We start from the raw sequence: 6,615 nt of genomic DNA on the forward strand, positions 1-6,615 counted from the left end.
GGGACCCTGTGTCCTCTTGATGAAACCAGGCCATCCTGGTTTGTGATGTGTTCAGCTGAGATGGGCACAGGGTGTCCAGGCCTGAATGTCTCCTGACCTGTGCAATGTCACCTGCACTGCACCCATGGCCCTCCAGCATCCTGGCTCCTCTCAGCTGTCACATCAGATATTTAAAACAAATAAAACAAATAGGAGGGAACTGATTCTGGATGCCTGAAGGATGTCTGGGAGCAGACAAACTGCACTTGCCTGCCTGGCCATGACCTCTCTGGGGCTCCTGTCCTGGCTGGGGCTGGGCTGGCTGCTGGCTCTGACTCCTCCTGAATGGCTCAGGGCCTTGGACAAGTGCCCAGTCTGCTTCTGCCTGGAGCCAGAATCTCATTAGCTCACAGTCCTACGATGGGCTGGTGCTGCATGTCTGATTGCATTTGTAGTGCTGCTGCCCTCCCTGGGCCTGGGAATTGCTTCTCCACCCAAAAGCAGAGGATGCTCAGGGGCTCCTGTGTGAATCAGTCCAGAGAAAGGGACCTGGGTGCTTCCAGGGGTAGGACTGGAGCTTGGTTTGGGGTGAATGTCACCTTGGGGCAATGGGCAGCAGCTATCCCAGCTCTGCAGGAGAAGCTGCTCCTTCCACCCACCCCCAGAGGCTCGTCCTTGCTCCTTTGATCAGTTTGATCAAACAGTGAGAAACCTGTGCCCCTACATGTTGACAGCAGAGCTGTGACGTGCCATAGTCCAGGTGTTCAGGACAAACTCAGGTCACTCTGCAAAGCTGGGTGCTCCATCCCCGTGGGATACCAGCCTGGACCATGCTCCCTGCTGCAGGCTGTCCCCTGACCTCAGCTAAAGTCACTCACAGGGTGGGTCCCAGAGAAATTCAGGCTGGACAGGGCCTCTGGAACAGCCCAGGCTCCCCTCCCCTTCTTTTGTATGCAAAACTGATAAAGAAAAAAAAGAAACAAACCCCAACACTAACACCAAATCAAACCAAACCAGTTCTTCAGCTCCATTTGGATGGAGGCCCAAAGCACAGTCTGGCGAGGCCCTGCACGGCGCAGATGGAAATCCTATCTGGGGCTACTGACTCATGGCACTAAAAAAAACCTGTTAGTCAATGTTCAAAAGGGCCAGAGCTCCTGAAGAAACCCTCCATGGTCCTCAGGGGGATGCTCCACTGGGACTGAGATGGGCAGGGCACTGTTCCCTGGAGCTGCATCCCCCTGGGATGCTCCAGGGGCAGCAGGTGCTGAGCACTGGAGGCCTCAGCAGGGTAATGATGTGGATGTTATCGACCAGGATCTTCACCTCCCCCTCTCCTGTGCACTGATTTCCCATCCTTCCCAAGTGCACCTTTTTAATCCATGCAGTTCATGGCCTGCTTGAGTGGGGCCAGCCATGGGGTCAGTACTAACGATATGCTAATGAGGCTGGGGCAATCAATTCCCCCTAATCAGGCAATTGATCCCCACTGCAGGTGCATCTGATCTTGGGCTGTGCAGGAGCAGCATTCGATTTTATTATTGAAGGGTCCTTTCAAGCCATTTGTCACAGCAGAAACTGACTTGGAAGAGACTTATAAGGCTTATAATAAAAAAAGAATTCAAAAAAATTAAAAAGAAGGTTTGGGGATTGGAGCATTCTTTTGAATCCAAGAACTGTTTTGTTGGAGGTGTCTGCTACAAAATAGTGGGATTTTAATGGGGTTTTGGTCTCCTGTCTGCTGTAGTAGCCACAACAGATGCCCAGGAGTGAACAGGAACAGGAGTTTTGATCCCCTGTAATATGTTTGAGCCCTCTAATAGATTTTAATGTCAACTATTTTTAGCTCAGGGAATTTCCTGAGCCTGGTGTTTGCTCCATCTCATTGAGCTCCTCACTCACTCTCCCCTTCAGGTTTTTTCCACCCTTAAGATAAGAATTAATATCTTATTAAGAAAAGAATTTCAGCAGCTCAGATGATACAGGGAAACCCATTTAACCACCTCTAGTCCTTGCACTGGTGTCACCTGAATGGTCACCTGTGCACCTGGAAAAGGAGGAGGTGTTGGGGAAGGTGACTCTGCAAAACCTGCAGATGCTTCCCACTCCTTGGGTTTCAGTGTCTCATTGCAACTGGAAAGGTTGGAATTAAAGTTGCCTGTGCATAATGTCACACAGTCGAGGTGTGGGAGTAGGGATGTGCATCCAGCACGTGGATTTGATGGGAAACACTCCCACTGAACCCAAACAGCTCCTCCCTGGACTGGTGGTGATGTTCAGCTCCTGGCACAGCCCCGTTCAGCCAGGATGGCACCAGGGCTAGACCTGTCCCTTGGCCCCAGCAGGAGCTGCAGCTTTGTCACCCAGCAGGCTCACTGGGTTAATCAGAGGTGTTGGGATTTATGCTTTTGCACGGGGCAAAACCCTCTCTCCAAAACAGCCCTGCCCTGAATTAAGCTAGGTGGCATCCAGAGCCCTCCATGGATGCACAAAGACACCTTCACCTGGGCTCAGGTGCTGTGTTCTCCCTCAGTCGTGCCCAGTTACTCCCAGGGAAATGAAATAAAGAGCCAAACAGCAAGAAATGCACTTCAAAACTGATCAGTGCCTCTGAAATGAGAGCACGTGGGAGCAGAGGGAACAAACCTACCCCTGAGAGGGAAAAATGCTGGCACCACCAAACAGAGCTTGGGAGGAGGGGATGGCCAGAGGTCCTGCAAAGATGATGGAGGAGCTGCTCACTTGAATAACGTGACAGAGATGGAGGCAGCTCTCAGGGTGCACTGGGAAGCCACAGGATTGGGCAGGGTGCCAGCGTGGGGCTCACCAGCAGCGTTTGCCCTTTCTGGGGGAAGATGGGCAGGGAGATGCCTGTGTTATGGGGAGGTGAATCTTGTTGCACACATCTTCTGGTGGGTCAATTAATTCTGCACCTTTTTTCCTCTGATGAACCTGTCAGTTCCAATATTATCATTAATTAGAACACATGTCCAGAGTCAGCTAATGCAGTGTGAGCTGTGAGCTGTGCCATCCTGGGCTGGTCCGGCTGCACACCCCGGTGGGGCACACTCGTCCCTGCGGTGCTTGGTAGCCACGGGCTGCTCCCGGTCCTGTCCGTGTGACACAGCAGCTGCTGCCAGCTCTGCTGAGTCAGCAGGATCCTCGCTCCAGCTGAGTCAGCAAAATCTCCATCGGTGCCGGGCTGTGCCCTTGGGAAAGCGGGCGCTGCATCCGAGGGGCAACAGCCTCAAACGAGCTCTGGGAAATGAGGCAGTGGGAAAGATGAGATGTTTCCATCAGTCCAATGTCATCTGTAGCCAGCACAGAGGGGACCAAACAAGAATTTGGCACTCAGTGGCAGGTGATGTTACAGGTGAGGTTACAGCAGTTTTGGTCCCACGATCACCCCAGGACTGGATTTACCGTGCTGGGTTCTGAGTTCCCCACACACAGACTGAGTGGGTGCCACCCCAGCAGAAGCTGCAGGGCTCTTCAGGCCAGAGCCACCCCAAGGTGGGGCACTGGGCTCCCCAGACATGGGGGTCACTGCAGCCACTGAGCTTTGCACAGAGCAGCCCCTGCCTTGGCCAGAAAGCAATGAAGGGTTTGGGATGCTGAGCTGGGCATCTCCACTCCAGCACTCCCCGTGCCAGCCTCTCCTCTTGTCCATCCCCTCGTTCTTCCCTCCAGCATCCTCCTGGGACTGGCATGTCCCTGATCTCACTGCAGCTTGTCATTGTCACCAGTTGCAGTTGGTATTGCCCCTCTGAAGGTCGGGAGGAGCTTTGGGGTTATCTCTGTGCTCTCCCCAGGCTCCGCTTTCCCACCACCAGGCTCCCTTCATCAGCAAGAAAACTGTCTTTTCCTAACACTTATTAAGCCCTAATTTTCATCTTATTCATTACTACCAAGTCATTAAGCTGGCAAGGAATTAAATGAGGTGAAATGAAAAGAATTGAAAGAGACTGAAGAGTTTGGGGTGGTTGGGTTATTTTTTAAAGGAGACCAAAAAATAATCTCCCAGGATTAAGCAGGTGAGAGCAACTAACCCTGTGGAAGGGCATGTAAGACTCAGAGACGAGGTTTCTAATTAAAAAGAGGCATTGAAGAACCCCGGAGGGTGTCTGTCTGCTCCTCCCTGCTTCACGAGGTGACAATGAGGACACCGGGCACTGCCGGCTCCCGGATGGTGAAGAAACTCCTTCTTAACTTCAGTAAAGCTCAAATAAAAGCTGCTGAAATGGGGAGTTCAGGGGACATTGTGAGGCTTCCAAAAGCAGCTTCTGTTAAAGCTTGTCAGTTCCAGACTACAGCCCTGAGCTTTTACATGTATATACACACACAGGTATATGGGGGGAACATTTAGGGATATTATTTTATATATATATATATATTACATATATATATATATATATCATATATATATTATTTAATATAATTAAATATAATGTATTTATATTGTATTAATATTAATTTTTATATTTATATTATATATAAATATAATATATTCAAATATATATTCATATATATTTATATAAATACTTAATATAGTATGTTAGATATAAACACGTTAATATATTAATATGTAAAGATCTATTTAAATATATGTCTGTATGTATAAAGCCATTGCTTCCAGGAAACAATCTTCTACCTCCAGGGCTATTGACTGGCCCTTGCTGGGGTTTGCTCCAGGGATGGCTCTGGAGTGTGCACGTGGCATTTATGGAATGATCTGGAATGCAGTGTGGTAAGTGTCCATCTCTCTGTCCCTGCCTTCCTCTCCAAGCTTTGATCTCACGCTGCCTGTGTGGCCCAGGGCTCCTGGCACAGACCTGGATGCCCCAGGGGGTGCTCACAGGGCAGCTCTGAGCAGAGCTGAGCCCCACGGGCCACCTGAGCATCCCCTCCCTCCATGAGCTCCTAACACCCCCATTCCCAAACCTGCCTCCCAGCCAGGCTCCACAGCCACTGGGCAAACCACAGCCTGCCTGGCCATGCCACAGCACTCTGTGGCTTTTTGCTATTTCTATTGTTGTTTCCTCAGACTGAATTAAAATAACAGTTCTACAGAGCAATGTCAGAGCTGCCAGAGGAATCCCATCTCTCTGGTGACTTCATTAGCGCCAGTGCCTCCAGTCAGCAAAGTCACGGGGCTTTATTAGTGCATGGTGGGTTTTTTTCTCTTGCCCTCACATGCAGAACCCTCATTAGTGGGAAGATGGAGCACTAAAGAGTCCCGTTAAGTTTCCATCCAGATTTGTTTCATCTCCTTCTTTCCTGACAACTCTGCCCAGCCACCTCCAGCTTCACCACCAGCAGGAGCACATGCACATCTCTCATCAGCACACCTCTCCTCCAGCCCTGGACTGGTCTTACTGGGTTTAAACACACCTGGGCAGGAAGGTCAGAGTTCCTGGAGTCCTGATTCAGCCACTACCCAGCAGGATGGGGTTTGTTTCTGACCTGCTGCTTCCAGCCCTGCCTCACCTTCCACACAGCCCTGGGTGAATTGTCACCCTGCCTCTCTCTGGTTCATTTCTGATGCATTCAGGACTGTAAGAGGCTGCTATTTTAGGATGGATTAATGACACTGTATTTGCTTTTAGTCTGTTTTATGGTGCCCCAATTGCTTTGGCTATAACTCTTCTGTTTATTTGTTTTAATATCCCAACATGGGATAAAGTGATAAAGTGGGATAACACCCACTTTCCCCGCTGTGGGCTCCCCGAGAGAGGCTGGAGGAGAGATCCCAGCCCAGGTAAGGCACAGATCACCTGTGCTGGGGAATGTTGCTTTGGAGCTGGACTTGGGGGATCAGGTGTGCTGGTTGTGAGGGACAGGCTGCCTGGGCAGGGAGGGAGGAAAGGAGGAAAAAAGGAAGAAAAGAGGAAGAAAAGAGAAGGGGATGCAGTAGCAATTGCTGCTTTAATTCAGTGACTCTCGGTGCATCCACCCACCCTGTGCAGGGCTGGGCGTGGGCAGTGGAGCAAGAGGAGCTGCAGCAAGGAGCCAGGGGCTGAGGGGAGGAAGAGAGGAGCTGTCCCTGCTGCAGGTCACATCCTCCTGCCATCCCCACAGCTGGAGCCCTTCTCCAGTCTGGCCTGGGTGCAGCTGAGCTGCTGACACAGGCTGTGCAGCCAGGCAAGGTTTGAAAGGCAAACACAGGCTCGGGGTCCTTCCCATCTTTGGGGATGACCTTGGGGGTCATCCCATTGTCCCACCTCCCTTCCCTGGGCACCTCCCCACTACCTCCCCTACTTTCCTCCCCTCCCCAGGGATGGGGACATTTACTGAGGTGTCTAATAGCCCACATGAACACCTTGGACTGGTGGATGTCAGCACCAAGGGCCAGACTGCATTTCACCTGAAAGCCAGGAAATTTCCAGTACCAACTTCTAGCAAAGTTCCTCCTAATTTCCAAGAGCAAAGATCAAGTGGGAGCTTCAGGGATTAGAGCAGTGGGTTGGAGGGGGAAATGAGAAATGAAAGAGCAAAATAAACATAAAAGTCATACAAAACAAATAGCTGGCAGTAATTCCATTAAATCAGATGTTTTTAAAAGGAAATATTAAAATATTAAATATGTAATTAAGTATTTATTAATTAGAAGAGAAGCCAAGCCGCATTAAGCTGAGC

This window comes from Poecile atricapillus, chromosome 20 (genome assembly GCF_030490865.1).
Source record: "Poecile atricapillus isolate bPoeAtr1 chromosome 20, bPoeAtr1.hap1, whole genome shotgun sequence".
Taxonomy (NCBI): domain Eukaryota; kingdom Metazoa; phylum Chordata; class Aves; order Passeriformes; family Paridae; genus Poecile; species Poecile atricapillus.